Genomic DNA, 16372 nt, shown 5'->3' on the forward strand with positions numbered 1-16372 from the left:
TATGTTTTATTGACTTAATCGCCCACGTGGGGGTATTGTGAGTAAACAACACAAATAACGATGGTGACAAGATCGCAATTTTAAGAATTTGCCGACAACAGTAATCTCGAAATAGTAGAATAATAGTAACTTTAAAAAAATGAAAAATTAATGATAACAAGCACAGTTATCAGCTTGGTCACTGGCAGCCAAACTTTGAGATATAAGGTCAATAATCAACATCAACAGTGCTTATATTTATGTATGGATATAGTGCATTTATGAAAAATGATAAATGCCATATCCTTTAAACATTTTAAGGTAAGGCATCGTATAATGCACACAAAAAATTAATGACTCAAAAGACACCCCGCCCATAACGTCCATAAAATAATTATTTCTAAAAAAGAAAGAATTCATATGTCTTATTAATATTATTCTTTAAGTAACTGCTAATTTAATTGCTATATATCTCAATATTACAATTATTTGATCTATCGGCTCCCGCAACCAAACTCTTTATATTTATAATGTGCATGTAAGCAAAATCATTATGTTCATTCATATTAACAACTCATTTGTGACCGTTAAATCCATCAGCCAAAAGTTTATTATTTAAGAAAAAAAAATCTGAAAAGAGCAGATGTAATCAACTCATTGATAGAACTCAGTGTCAGAAATACTTGATGGGTACTGAGAAACCCTATCCCATTGCAGAAGACTGGAAGTAAAGTCCATTGGATTTTGTATAGTACATGTATGTTTATATTTAGTTATTTCTAACATAATAGTTGAATCAGATCTTGGCATTGGTACCAAATTAATCAAATAGATATTTTGTGTTTAAGTTGCTAATTAAAGAACAACGTTGCAAACCTAAAAATCGCTGCCCTGCTGGACTGGTAAAGTATAATTATAACAAATCCAAGTTTATACACACTTGGAAACTTTCAATAATACTTTTGTAATGCCTGTTTGTGCTGGTTTTCAAAATACAGGGCGTTTAAGTAGAAATGAATTATTTATCATCAATTATTTTGTTTCAAAGAGCAATGTCGACACACGAGCTCTTCTCTGGGTACATTAAAGCATATTATTATCAAGCTGAGCACCTACACTGACAGAAAACATTATTTTTGCAATTAAATACTCTTCAAAGTTTGAGTATATTATGTTTTAAAACATTTTAGCATATGTATAATGGAGACTCAAAGGAGAATCGTGTTGTCAGAGAAGTTGGGGGCTCGTCTGAAGAAAGAAGAAAGTCGAAAAAGAAAAGAATAACATGAATAAAGTAAAGAAAACACTTTCTAAAAGGCCCCATTCGAATAAAATGCTTTCAAATTGATAAGAATGTATTTTATTCGTGAGAGACAGAGTCAATTTTGGGAAAGGCATCTACACGTTTACAATGGATGTGCATGGTATAAGATTTCAAATGCAACAGAAAATGAAGGAAACTGATCCAAGTACATGTAGTATCAAAAGCAGTGCCCCCCCCCCACTCCCTACTCAAAAAGGAAAAACTAAAATGTGATGATAAACAAATAAAAGGGAAGGAAAAAGAAATTATCGCAGATTGCCAATCGTTCCCGTACCCCCCCCCCCCCCCCGGTTGAACTTTATTGATATGATAGTTCTAATTCTTTTGAGATTTGATCTAAATAAAGGAGCGAGGATGGAACTGGGCGAAAGCCCCCCCCCCCCCCCCCGAAAATGTAGTTATTAGCATATTTTGTTTTACTCTAATACATGTCAAAATTTGCGCGCTCACAAACCAGGCAATAGAAAGTTTATATACATTATATACAGCAATACATTCATTAATATTTTTGGCAATACATTTCGTGATATTTGTCACTCTCTATATATCCATGTTTAAATGGCTACCCAACATGTTTCTATACAACCTGTATGAAGAAGAAAAAAATCTATTCTGGCATCAATAACTCAGAAAATTATAATTGATGAAATGTATGTACAGAGCCAAATGGAGAGGACCTCGCAACATAAAATACAATTATAAAAGTTCATAACATTCTACTTTTGGGGGGGGGGGGGGGATTTTGCTAAAAACTTTCACTGATCTGTTTCTCCCATTAATTTTGTCTGGTTCTATTAAAACAAAAACTAAATATAATAGGGTGTATTGTCACTTTATTAATTCCGAGCAAGATAATTACAGGAGAGGATTGCTACTTCCATCAACAAGTAGTGTTTATACACAGAGCTGACAATACGTATTTTCAGTTTTGTTAGTCATTCTACAAAAGATAAGAGGAAATCCAGGCTTTCCACCAGGAACAAAACTGTGCTGCAGTTGTCAGCTGATACGGAATCAGGTTCATAATGTCACCGATTGCACCAAGAGAGGCTTGTTGGTCTAGTGGCATGATTCTCGCTTTGGGTGCGAGAGGCCCGGGTTCGATTCCCGGACAAGCCCCGCGGTAGCATTTTTGTGCCATAATAATTCATTTAAATTTCACTTACATTGACATAGTTACGTTGTATCGATTTCTCGAGGCTCTTTCAATTTTTATTTTTATGTTATCAAGGGTGTTTTCAAAAGTAGGGAACATGCATACGCATACCCTAAATAACACTTGAGTGGGGGGGGGGGGGGGGCACAGTGATAGGTTTGCAGAAGGGTCCATGGTTTGCCGTGGCACACTGCAACATATCAATTCCTTTCATAGCAAAAGCGCTCCTCACAATTTCTGTAAATTTGGCAGTTTAACGCTACGCGTACCGCCTTGACCGGACTGTGCGGTATCTGTGCAGTTCTGTACTGTGTAGAGAGGTCGGGCTGTATTCATTATTTCTTGGGGGTGCATAAATTGCTCTAATTATACGTACGCGTGTAATGCGCAAGTTTATTGTGACGGCACTAAACCCATCCCACTCATTGTTACCCTATTTTCATAATGGTACTGACCCAATCAAATGTAGTGCAGTGCGCTCGTACGCGCTGCGCTGCGTGTGTACATGTACTGTACTTATGCATGTTCAGTTATGTGTATGCATAGCATTACGTACATGCATACGGCTAGCTGGCACAAAACCCTGGGTCGGGCTTCTAAAATGGGACATGAAGCATGATTTAACATGAAAAATGACGGAGCTAAAAATGAATCAATCAAAATGAAATTTATATGTATGAAAAGCTTACGTATCATATGTCATTGTCTGTGATTGAGGATTTACAAATTTGACGCAAAACGCGTTGCTGCAAAGTTAAAGATTGGTTTATTGAAAGGCAATCGAGCACAGTACGACCGATCCATTGACATTGTGTATGAGAGAGTAATTTTTTTTAAATGGATTGTAAAGTTCAACGTCAAAGTGACGGAGGTTTTTTTTCAAGTAAGGGCATGGTTTTACATGGAATGTAAAGGAAATGTTTCCTTCTTCTCATATCTCGATTGAGGATATTATTCTCAATTTCGATTTTTAATGGTAAAGAAAAGTGTAAAAAGATGTCGAGAATTTTACCATATGTCATGTAATATAAAATGCGCGCGGGTCGGTTGATCTCCCAAAAGGAGCGCGAAGGAATTGATATGTATTATATCTATTATATAGTCAGAGATGGGAAGATAGACACGGAGAGGTTTGGAGAGAGAGGGTGTCAGTCAGTTTGAGAGACAAAGGCAAGATAGAGGGTGGGTGTTCGACTTGACTAACCGGTTTTTATTTCAATTTTGAGTGATTTAATCGCTCTGTAAGAACGTGTTATAGTCTTGAGCATATTATATCTATAAGTATTATTATAGCAGAATTAAGTTCAAGTGCATATACAATTCATGCGATTCGCTCACATAAACCTATGTCTTGACGAATATTTTGTATAGACCTACATTAACAAATATTAACATGCTTTATAAATTTAAGATAATAGTGTTTATGAATTGTATTGTAATCACGTGATCACTCCCTAATATAGGAATCCATTTAAAGCAGCTTAGACTTCAAGTCCATTGGATCTTGTTTACGTGGCCACGGATTAGAGCTAGTCTGCAAGCACAGACCCTAATTTGACATTTTATCAAAAAATCATTGTGCCTTGCGAGAAGCCTAGCCCAGCTACCTACTGTTGTTGTTGTTGTTGTTTGGTATTATCGGCGTTTCATTCTTTTTTAGAATATTTACTGGTTGTGTGAGCAGCTTTAGTACATGGCCTATGGTAGTCTTATAGTGCAGACTCTCTTTTACGACTAACCAGGGTCTGTGCTTGTAGACTAGATCAGAGCGTCCGCGCGCGTCTACCATGCGGCGTACGTACTTTGTACCGGAATCGTATCTAATGTATCTTACGTTATATTTCTTCAGATCGATCAACTAAGGTTCGTTGGTCTAGTGGCATGATTCTCGCTTAGGGTGCGAGAGGTCCCGGGTTCGACTCCCGGACGAGCCCCACGTAATTTTTTTTTTTCCCCCTTCTTTTTCTCGCGTTCTGCACTCTATTTACGTATACTTTGATATTAAATCCTAATTGAGATTGATTTAAAAAAAATTTATTTACTATTATGCCATAGACTATTGTGTAACTTTGTTATTGTAACCAAATAGAAACCTATATAATAATGATAGAATTAGGTGCACAATGTCACCGTCAGGGATCAAGTAAGGCTTGTTGGTCTAGTGGCATGATTCTCGCTTTGGGTGCGAGAGGCCCCGGGTTCGATTCCCGGACAAGCCCCGTGGAAACTTTTTTTGCATTAGATGCCTTGTTATAATAATTCATTTCAACTCACATCGACAGCCACTTTGTATCGATTTCGCTTTCTCAAAGCTTTAAAGTGACTTGGTAACATCGTTGAAGGTTGATGAAAAAGCTGCATAATTTTTGTATGAAATGTTACTTATTATTTTCCTTATACTGTACTAACCTCTAACATGCAAAATATCCTGAAAACATTATCAAACCCCAAATACATTTATGGTTTTCTTTGAAGGCATCACTGTGCGACAGCCTCTAACAGTAAATTCTCCCAACCATTTTGAATTTTCCCAACCGTTTTTTCATGAAAATAAGACATAAAACAGGCTTTTTTAAATCTTTCATCACTTTAAAATTAATGTCTGGAATGGTACATCGAGCAAACTTATTGCTTTGTGGCGATTTTCATTCACCTAAAATGTGATTTTAATAATATAGATGAGAAAATTAAGGAATAAAATATTGATGAGATCATTTTCCCCAATTTGTATCATTAACATTGGTTTGTTTTCACTCAAACTTTCAGATTATCTTGTACATCTAGCATTGAAGTCACTGCCCCAGCACCGTTTTCTCTCATCTGAACAATGTTACCAAGTCCAATTTTGTTAACGATATCAATGTAATTTTATATCCTTTTTAAAGCTTATCCGCCGTAGTTTACAGGAGGGATTAGACCGCTCTGCAAGGTCACTGGACAGGTGGTTATCTCATCAACTCAGCTCTCAGTTAACATAAGAAAAAGAGGATCATGGGGGACCAATGGTCACCGATTAGGCATTGTTTGTTATATAGAGGGCGCAAGTAGCTACCAGTAGTGCAGTGGGCCTTTAATACAGCAGCTTTTAGTCATTGGTCCCTACTGGTTTAAAATTGATTTTGTTAATAATATTATTGTCAAAATTCACCTTTCATCCTTGTTCTGGGAAATAATTTATGTATACTAAATACATTATAGGGTTTTAATTTGTATACTGCCCTGTATTAATTATACTAAAGTGCTTTGTAAAATATGAGGATTTTGTATTGTGAAAGCGGGGCAAGGCGCAGTTGATAGTTTGTAGAGGTGTCTATGGTTTGCCGTGGAACTATGCAATAATTATTGGTCCTGGTCTGGAGTCGGAGAGGGGAAGAGCGGGATAGGTAAAAACAGACAAAGAAAGATTCAGAGACAGAAAGAGAGGGAGAGTATGTGTGTGTGTGTGTGCAGTTTGAGAGAGACATAGGAAAAATAGGAAAGAGAAGGGGTGGGTGTGCGTGACTTGACTAACCCTTGTTCTCTATTTCAATTTTGAGTGATTTAATCGCTCTGCTGTGAGAACGTGTTTATACAGCTGTGCATAATAGTTATAATCATAACTATATAGCAGAAGCTTCAATATTGCATAAAATTCATGTCGATTCGTTCACATAAACCCATGTCTTGACTATTATTTTGCATAAATGAAAAAAGTATCAGCATGCTTTCTAAATCTAAAGATAATTGACTATCAAAATAAATATTTTATGAATATTATAATTACGTAATCACTGCCGAATGAAGGGATGCATAAGTAGTTTAGAGCAGCAATGGAAACAGACTTCAAGTGCATTGGATCTTGTTGACGTGGCCACGGATCAGAGTATCCCCGAGCACCGCCTACCAAAGCGTCGTACGTTGCCAGGGAGATTTTGTGAAACTTATCGACTTTGCAAATTAGTACCAGAATCAAATCAAAGTATCATATATTGATGATAATGTTGAACATCTAAGGTTCGTTGGTCTAGTGGCATGATTCTCGCTTAGGGTGCGAGAGGTCCCGGGTTCGACTCCCGGACGAGCCCCACGTGATTTCTTTTTCTTTTTTATCTGCACTTTAGAGTTGTCATGATAATTAAACGCACACTTAGCTTGTATATCCTACTGTCCGCAATTATGTATAATGTGCTTTATGTATGAGGATCTGACATTATTTCGTGAAACCGGTGCAAAGGCACCATGACCAGCTTGACTTGGCACTAAAAATGACAATTCTCCCATTACTTGCAGATGAGGCTTGTTGGTCTAGTGGCATGATTCTCGCTTTGGGTGCGAGAGGCCCCGAGTTCGATTCCCGGACAAGCCCCGTGGAATCTTTTTTGCACTTTAAATGTGTTACAATAATTCAGTTAAGTTCACATTGACAGTTTCTTTGTATCAATTTACATTAGAACAGCTGTTATTGAATGATCCTTAGCTACTGGTATTAAATTGATTTGTATTCCTTCAAACCATTTAACAGTCGTGGTTTACTGCAAGTTTACCTCTTAATTTCTATGATACCCATGAACTTTGGGTAATATCATCTTTTGTTCGAGTATTGTATCATTGTCATTGATTATCATCATGTTTATATTTCTCCTAAGTGACATATTTTCTTCTAATCGACCAACCCTTTTCTTACCCTTCAATTTCGAGTGATTATTTTAATCGCTGTGGGAGAGTGTGTCTATACAGAATATGCAAAGTAATCATGATAACTTTAGCGGAAGTATCCAGTGCACAAAGGTCGATTCGTCTACATAAACCTAGTGTAACCTGACGAATATTCTTATAATGATATCTAAGTCTAAATATATAATATTATGAATATAAATGTTAAATTTATTTCTAAACATAATGAATTAACAAAATAACTATTCTATGAATCGGTTTATAATGATGTGATCATGGCTGATTGTAGGGTTCTATTTTTGATAGCTTGGAGTATAGCAATGGAAACCGACTTCAAGTGCATTGGATCTTGATGACGTGGCCACGGATCAGAGTACCCCCGAGCACCGCCTACCAAAGCGTCGAACGTTGCCAGGGAGATTTTGTGAAACTTATCGACTTTGCAAATTCGTACCAGAATCAAATCAAAGTATCATGTTATTACAAGTCGAACAGATGAGGTTCGTTGGTCTAGTGGCATGATTCTCGCTTAGGGTGCGAGAGGTCCCGGGTTCGACTCCCGGACGAGCCCCACGCGATTTCTTTTTCTTTTTTTATCTGTTCTGTCTTTGGATTTGTCATGATGATTAAACATACCCTAGTAGTTTGTATATCCTGCTGTCCGCAAATATATCATAGTACATGTATATAGTGCTTTATGTATGAGGATTTGACATTATTTTGTGAAACCGGTGCACTGAGGCGCCATGATCAGCTTGACTTGGCACTTCGAACGACTGCAATAATGGGGTCCTGACCGGGAGTCAAAATAATAGAGGGGAAGGGGAGGGTGGGAGAGGAAGAGATTCACAGAGAGAGAGGAGAGAGAAAGAAAGGAATGAGATTCAGGAGCTTTAGATGAAAGATAGAGAAAGAGAGAGAGAGAGAGAGAGGGGGGGAGGGGGGGGGGGTCGGGGAATTTGACTTGACCAACCATTGCTGTCTAATTCACTTTTGAGAGGATGTGTTTATACAGCTGTGCATAATTATGATAGTCATGATCATAACTATTAATAGCAGAATTACCAAGTACAAAGAATATTCATGTCAATTTTCATTCTCATAAACCTTATCTTGACGATTGTTCCAGTGTGTGCATGAGAAAAAAAATCAGCATGGTTTATAAATGTAAAGGTAATCAATAATTTACGAAACAATAATATTTCAGAAATTGTGATATATCAATGCTGATTATATAGAGACTCGAGTTAGGTATCTAGGAGCACAAGAGTAACGCTTTAAATTCATAAGATCTTGCCCCACGTTCTTGACGTGGTCATAATCAGGAGCACCGCATTGTACGTTGCCAGGGAGATACTTCCAAATTCGTACCAGAACCGAATAAAAATGACAATTCTCCCAATGTCTGCAGTTGAGGCTTGTTGGTCTAGTGGCATGATTCTCGCTTTGGGTGCGAGAGGCCCCGGGTTCGATTCCCGGACAAGCCCCGTGGAATCTTTTTTGCACTTTAAATGTGTTATAATAAATCAGTTAAACTCACATTCACAGTTACTTTTTATCACTGTCTATTAGAACAGCCGTTATTCAATTATCCTATAGCTCATTATACTGGTATTAAAATTGATTTGTATTCCTTCGAACCATAACAGTCGTGGTATATACTGCTTTTCTGAATTTCTATGGGTAATATCATCTTTTCAGTGTTCGAGTATTGTATTATTGCCGTTGATTATCATCATGTTTATAGTGCCACCTTTCTACCAAGTGACATTTTACTTGACCAACCTTTTTCTTTCAATTCAATTTGAGTGACTCAATCGCTGTGGGAGAGTGTGTTATTCAAAGTAATTACGATAACTTTAGCGGAAGCATCAAGTGCACACAATTTCGATGCGTTTAATCTAGTTTATCCTGACGATTATTGTTTACAATGATATCTAGGCAAATCAATATAATATTGTGAATACCAACATCATTTATATATATTTCTAAAGATAATGGATTAACAAAATAACTATTCTATGAATCGGTTTATAATGATGTTATCATGGCTGATTGTAGGGTTGTAGAGTATAGCAATGGAAACAGACTTCAAGTGCATTGGATCTTGTTGACGTGGCCACGGATCAGAGTACCCCGAGCACCGCCTACCAAAGCGTCGAACGTTGCCAGGGAGATTTGTGAAAGTTGTCTACTTTGCAAATTCGTACCAGAAGCGAATCAAACTGGGATATATTTTTCAGGGAACCAGGCATCTAAGGTTTGTTGGTCTAGTGGCATGATTCTCGCTTAGGGTGCGAGAGGTCCCGGGTTCGACTCCCGGACAAGCCCCACGTAGCTTTTTTCCTTCCCATCCTGCATTATTTTTGGTATTTAATCCTACTTGCAATAATCATCTGGGGCAAAGAAAAAAAAAAACGAAAAAACGTGAAAATGATTGTTCGCATGAGACACCGACAATGCAGGGAAAATTCGAATATGAATTAAGCCGGATTATCCATTATCAATAATAATATCCCAATTCAAATCTATCTTTGAATTTGATTAGGACTATAATAGGAGTGGGTAGAGAGATAGAGAAGTTGGGGAGGAGCGGGGGGGGGGGGGTAGAGAGAAAAAGAGTAAGAAGCAGGAGAGAGATACTGACAAAGTGATAGACATGGACTCGAGAGAGAGAGAGAGAGAGAGAGAGAGAGAGAGAGAAGTGGGGATGAACAACTTCCGACGGAAATGGTTCAACGTGGCATCACACCTCCAGTGACCTGGATCATGTCTTGATAAACCCCGCCCACTTCTAGCGTCCGCTGTTTACATGGACTATCCTGCAATATATTTTGTTGTTGTAAATATGTATATAACAATTGAACTCTTAAAGTAGTATGTTGCCTTTTTTCAAGGTCTAATACTTACCGAAATATGCTAATAGTTACTTTTTATCGGATTTAAAAACTACTGTCTATGCTATAATGTTAAATTAAAATATGCAACAACGTTTTCTTGAACGAAAAGCAAAGCAAAACAAAACAAAACAAAACTTTTTTTATTACGAGGATACCAAATACTTTGTATGTTTATACATGTTCTTACTTATTGTTTATTGCGATTATGTTTAACATGGCTTCGTTGAAGACCACCATTATTGGTGATAATGAGTCACTCTGTCTAAATATCAGAAATAAATAAATAAATAAATATTCTTTTAACGTGCATCGTATTAAATAGAAATGATAATCTACAAAACGAGGCACTGAAATGCAGGGAAAATCACTTTTAGCACAAAAACGTGAACACATACCACACAAAAATGATACCAAATGATTTGGGATAAAACACTCTTTCATAAGATGTATAATAATTTACTGTTCAAAGATGATTTTTCAAATAATTAGCAATTTTCTAAGTGTAAACTTTTTTTTGACTCACACGGTATTACTAAGCAATTAAATTGCCACCTGACTGTCTGTTTACGAAAGCACTGTTCTTCATAATGAAAAGGCTCCTAAGCGGAAGAGACACATGCACACGTCAATAATTTGACGGAAATTCATTGATCAGGATTTGTTTTTCCCCTTTCCCACGCCACAGAAGTGTCAAGTTTGTTTATACTGACGCATATTTTTTCATTATAACGTTTCTATCCAACCTACTCTAAGAGAGTATATTAATGCTGATTAAAACAATTGAAATACAAATCTTTGAAATAAACTGTTTTACTACGTCCGCGGTTTCATAAAAATAAGATGGTTCTGACTTTTGCAAGACTATTTTGAAAGTAAGAAATAATTAGAAGAAGAATTCAATTTGTATAACCTTCGGGTTTTTCGTCACGGAATGATCGAGATGTCATGTGCAAGCCCTGTATCGAAGGTTTCAACCACCACCATCCATGATTCCATCCCTAATCTCTTATGAAGAGTACAGTGGGTTTTATTATAACGTTTATAGGTTGGGAACTCTTCTACACATTAGGCCTCCATTGGCATCCTATTCCAGGGATGAAGACTTTTCCACCATGACCTGGCCTGTTTCTATAGAACATGACAAGGGAGGGCCGCACTGGCGTACTGATGGGTTGGGGGCGGGGGCTTTGGGGCGTGCCCCCCAAATAAAATTCAAACTTGGTTTATTTCTTATTCGATACCAATGATTTTAAAAATTTGCTGAAATGACATGATTTTCCGGGATATTTTGTTCTGTTTTGTAAATTATACTCTTTTTATCTGTTTGCTAGAAAATGACAATTTCCAAGTTTTCAGTCAGGCCAAAATTGTCTTATTTAGAAGCCTACATAATCAGGGCCCGCGGAACGGCGGGGCTGGGAGGCTCGAGCCACCCCCTCACAAAAAAAAGTATGTTTAAGATATTAAAATAGAAAGAAAGGAAGAAAGAAAAATTGTGACGTGCCAGTGCCACAAATGAGGTATCAAAATATGCCCATCTGACCGCAATTAAACACCTAAAACCCCTGAGCTTGCGAGGGCTCCGCCCTCATAACCCCATCAGCGGAACTAAGTCGGTACCCTGGATGCTCATCTGTTCATTATTAAATGCCTAAAACCCCTGAGCTTCATATTAGCGCTGTGTTATCTCTGGAAGATACAACAAAAGATAACACAAAACTTACAACAATGTTCAGAATACCGCCCCTGCTAGTGTGACAAATAAGGTATCAAATTAAGCTCATCTGACCGTAATTAAATGCCTAAAACCCCTGAGCTTCCGAGGGGTCCGCCCCTTGACCCCCGCTGGGGCTTTCTCCCCTGCACCCCACGCCAATTTACGCTACACTCGCTTCGCTCGCTACGCTCTACCTGATCGTAAATACTTGAGCCCCTCCCCCACCAACTTTGAAAAACGTTCTGCGGGGCCTGCATGAAACAGTGGTGGTGATGCGGATTTGTTAAAAATATTTATATTATATTCATATGAATACGGAGTAATATGAGCACGTTGGTATTTTGTAAGCGAACGAGAGTGATAAAGGAATATAAATATGTAAAGATATAAAGAAAGTGTTTATTATATTATGACAGTCATGAAACACATACATAGTACCACAAGAGTTCAATTGTTTTGGATTTCCAAATAAATGGAAATTCACATTGCAATACTGGTTGTAGCGAATAACTCAGTACGTTGGTATTTTTAAGCGAACCGTTAGTGATAAAGTCATTCATGAATATAAATATATAAAGATATAAAGAAAGTGTTTAATATTATTTTGACAGTCATGAAACACACAGAGCACCACAAGAGTTTAATTGTTCTGGATTTCCAATAAATGGAAGTTTTCATTGCATCATAGTTATAGCAAATAACTCAGCACGTTGGTATTTTATAAGCGAACGAGAGTGATTAAGTAATTCATATGAATATAAATTTGTAAAGATATAAAGAAAGTGTTAAATATATTTTGACAGTCATGAAACACATGTACAGTGCGTCCCAGAAAAAACGAAACCGAGAATTATCGATGTTTTATCATAACTTAATCACAATTATAGTTAACAAATGACACATATTTGGAAAGCTTAGATCCTCCTCTTTCATTTGATGCAACTACCGCATGAGTGATTAAAAGCAATATGAAGAGAGGAAACCAAAATGTCATTTGGCGGGCGGTATCTGAATTTTAAAAAGAAAATCACATTTGTAGAAAGTTCAATGTCTGCCCTTTCAATTCTAGACTTCTTGAAAGCAAAAGGAAATAAGAGAAACAAAAATCATAATAAAAAATTACAAGTCAAAATCAATAGAAAATCATTATCAGAATGTCAATTATGAAAGGGAACTTTATAGTGCATTATATTTATGATTAGGTGAAATTATTTTGTGTAGTTTTGGTACCAACTTTTAGAGAGGCTCTTAAATTAGATACTTTAATTGGTATAACCTTAGTATTAGCAATTTTTGTTAAGGATTTAAAAAAAACTTAGATGCTGACCTCGATAGGACCACTCATTCCCTTAAACTAAGAGACCTAAACATTAAAAACAATTAATTAGAAATATCTCAAATTTCAACTATTTGGAAACGATCAAGAAGGGAAGAAGATACCTTTTGACTTGTCCACAAGCATAGACAGTGGCTCATCATCAGAATCGCCATCGAAGCCATCTGAACTACTTTGATGTCACCATGCCAAGTTACATCTGCAGCTCTGACTGTATTCAGTGAATTGCTTCAACAATTCCATTCCGCTCCCACTTTGAGGTCACCGTGCCAAGTCACATCTGCAGCTCTGTGTTCAGTGAATTATCAAGGACCCATCTAACCAGCATGTCGGTCCCTGTATCCAATCTAATTTTGTAGAATAAAAGAAATAAATACAGTACAAGTTATTTTCCTTCTTTTTTTTTGCAAGCAGAGGTAAAGATATACATCTAATATTATCTTTTGTACATCAAATTAATCACTAGTAATAACTGACCCCAAACAGACGTTTTCAATTGCCCCTACCAAACAACTACCACCCCAATGCACATTATGCAGTGAGTGTGCTTGGTACTTGCTGATCAAGACTTGACTTTAGACACTCTATTTACAACAAATATTACCAATTTTGGTTCATAAAATTTTTAGCTGAAAATATTATATACCAATGGTCATGTACTTATATATCCTTCGCCAAAATTAAAAACACGTTCCTGTCCAGCTTTGTACTATGTCTGCTAAGTGCATTACATATTCCATATCTAAATTTCCCTGTTAATATTTAATTGCTTATGTAGCCATCATATATACTAGCAGTGTATTTCAAAGATTTTTATCGATCGCAAGTTTGGTAGTGAGCGCAAATCAATGGATGGCATTATACAGACCGGTCATGATTAATCATAACTCTCTATAATTATGCTGCTAATGTGTGATTTTCTTTCACAGACCATGAAAACTATTCTCACCTGGATTTGTATCTGGCCTGCGGCAGATTTACCAGTTCTAGTGCTTCCTTCATATAAGCGCAAATTGTATCTACTACATCTGAAACTAAGTGAAAGCAAAAACATCATCATAATCATTACCACTGCAGTGTAGGTTATTCCTGTAGATTCTCCTGTGCAATGTAGTGACATGTACATCATCTGGTATGGTGCTTGCTTGGAAAAAAGGAGTGGAGTTGGGCAACATTTGCTGGTATCAAGAACACTTGTTAAAAAAAGAATTATTATTACAAGCAACTGTGTATGCAGAATGTTATAAAGCCGACACAAATATTACATGAAAACTTGTTATTTTATAAGAGACCCGTGGAGAAGCGAAATTGTGAAACGGTAGTGGTATATTTGAGATTGTAAGAGAGTCTAAATAAAGGTGCGAGTTGATTTGTTGAATAACTGCAAAATAGTATTTGTATAACCTACAGGAACGTAAATAATTTGAGACGGCTGTATGAAAGAAGAGGCACAGTGTGATTGATTATTTAACAAACAATTTCATGAACGTGAAATTAAGAGTGGCATATCACTTGTTTGTAATCGAATAAAACGGGGGTTTGTCAGATCTTAACTATCAATATAAGCAAAGTGTGCTAAGTTAATATAAACAAGAGTGTCGGTGAAATAAACCTGATTACTAAAGATCCGAGTTTATGCACAAATGTGTGTAAGCCTATGTTTTAATCATTAAAACAAAAAGAAAACGCATTTTATATTGAACTATATATCATATAGACATAAGTTATAAGAGACCCGTGGAGAAGCGAAATTGTGAAACGGTAGTGGTATATTCGAGATTGTAAGAGAGTCTAAATAAAGGTGCGAGTTGATTTGTTGAATATCGGCAAAAAAGTATTTGTTTAACCTACAGGAACGTAAATAATTTAGCACACTTGTATGATAGAAGAGGCACAGTGTGATTGATTATTAAGCAAAGCAATTTCATGAACGTGAAATTAAGAGTGGCATATCATTTCTTTGTAATTGAATAAAACAAGGGGTTTTGTCAGAACATATCAATCAAAATATGCAAAGTGTGCTAAGTTAATATAAACAAGAGTGTCGGTGAAATAAACCTGATTACTAAAGTTCCGAGTATATGCACATAAGCCTATGTTATAATCATTAAAACAGAAAGAAAACGCATTTTATATTGAAGAACTATATACCATAATTATAGACAAAAGTTAAGAGACAGCATTTTGTTCGTCAAAATTGTAAACGTGAAGTCTTGAGCCAAATCGTATCAATTTGTACGGCTAATCATTAAAACCATGTTGGAAAAAGACACATCACTTGTGTCGGATGGCAACACGTGCATCATGAAAGGCAATGTGGATTATTGCGTCTGTGGCCTCGATATCCAAGATAATGAAAACAGAACAACCTGTGAAACATGCTTGTACCATTACCATGTGCCATGTATGGGATTACCTTCTGCAAAGGAGTTGTCTAATGCTCAAGTAGTATGGATATGTTGCTACTGTGGTAACAACAATTTGTCTAAGCGCTTATATGACCAATTTGGAATCCCTATTGACGTAAACATGTACGAACATCTAACCATGGATGATCTAACGAAAGACAATGATAATGACCACGCAGCACAGCCACCTCGTGGTCGAGACAAGATAAACAAATCTTCATCAAGTGGGAAAAAGCATATTCCTCGGGGCAAGAAAAGACTACTTTCGCCAAACCAATCAACCACAAAGAAAAGGAAATCTGGTGAATGCCAGAATAGTAAAAGAATCGATGATAATGATTGTCAATCGTGTACAAGTGACATTAAAACGACATTCACAAGCAATACCTTTAGGGAGAGAACAAATGATCGAACTGATGGAACTGCTGATGATAGTGCCGAAATTTGGGGAACGGTAAAATCAAGGAGAACTAAACCGCTTAATGAAAAAAGTGTGAGCCGTAAAGCAACGAATGCGAATATTGACACATATTCTAGCATGGACAAAGTCAAAGGTCGAGAAAAGGGTGTCACGTACATTGGGAAAGCGATGGCATACTTTTACACAAAATCAACAAGAAAAAAAGTAAAATCTCATTTAAAGCAATCTCAAATGGAAGTAATAAAGACCTTGCCAACGACTCAACAGAAAAGAACATCATCACCAATGAGAACGACCTTGCCAACGACAAAACAGGAAAACACTCCACCAAAGAGAACGAAGAAAACAATAGTAATAGAGTTTGAGCACTCCTGTAAAAGAGAATGAACAACAAAGTCAAATAATTTCCGACCATAGTTATCAAATTGGTGTGATGGCTACACTTTTTTCTAAGAACAACGACATGAGCAAATGGACC

The 16372-nt window shown here is 36.7% G+C and overlaps 8 non-coding genes across 8 annotated transcripts; all 8 read left to right on the forward strand.

The window, feature by feature from the left end:
* Nucleotides 1-2351: 2351 nt before the first annotated feature.
* On the forward strand, nucleotides 2352-2422 carry TRNAP-UGG. The gene has a single exon. It is a non-coding gene; the product is annotated as a tRNA-Pro (tRNA).
* Nucleotides 2423-4321: 1899 nt separating this feature from the next.
* On the forward strand, nucleotides 4322-4393 carry TRNAP-AGG. Its single transcript has one exon. It is a non-coding gene; the product is annotated as a tRNA-Pro (tRNA).
* Nucleotides 4394-4606: 213 nt separating this feature from the next.
* TRNAP-UGG lies at nucleotides 4607-4678 on the forward strand. The gene has a single exon. It is a non-coding gene; the product is annotated as a tRNA-Pro (tRNA).
* Nucleotides 4679-6451: 1773 nt separating this feature from the next.
* Nucleotides 6452-6523, forward strand: TRNAP-AGG. Its single transcript has one exon. It is a non-coding gene; the product is annotated as a tRNA-Pro (tRNA).
* Nucleotides 6524-6732: 209 nt separating this feature from the next.
* Nucleotides 6733-6804, forward strand: TRNAP-UGG. The gene has a single exon. It is a non-coding gene; the product is annotated as a tRNA-Pro (tRNA).
* An 807-nt stretch (nucleotides 6805-7611) lies between these two features.
* TRNAP-AGG lies at nucleotides 7612-7683 on the forward strand. Its single transcript has one exon. It is a non-coding gene; the product is annotated as a tRNA-Pro (tRNA).
* Nucleotides 7684-8527: 844 nt separating this feature from the next.
* Nucleotides 8528-8599, forward strand: TRNAP-UGG. Its single transcript has one exon. It is a non-coding gene; the product is annotated as a tRNA-Pro (tRNA).
* Nucleotides 8600-9371: 772 nt separating this feature from the next.
* On the forward strand, nucleotides 9372-9443 carry TRNAP-AGG. The gene has a single exon. It is a non-coding gene; the product is annotated as a tRNA-Pro (tRNA).
* Nucleotides 9444-16372: the final 6929 nt, after the last annotated feature.

This window comes from Strongylocentrotus purpuratus, unplaced genomic scaffold (genome assembly GCF_000002235.5).
Source record: "Strongylocentrotus purpuratus isolate Spur 01 unplaced genomic scaffold, Spur_5.0 spur5_scaffold_6, whole genome shotgun sequence".
NCBI lineage: Eukaryota > Metazoa > Echinodermata > Echinoidea > Camarodonta > Strongylocentrotidae > Strongylocentrotus > Strongylocentrotus purpuratus.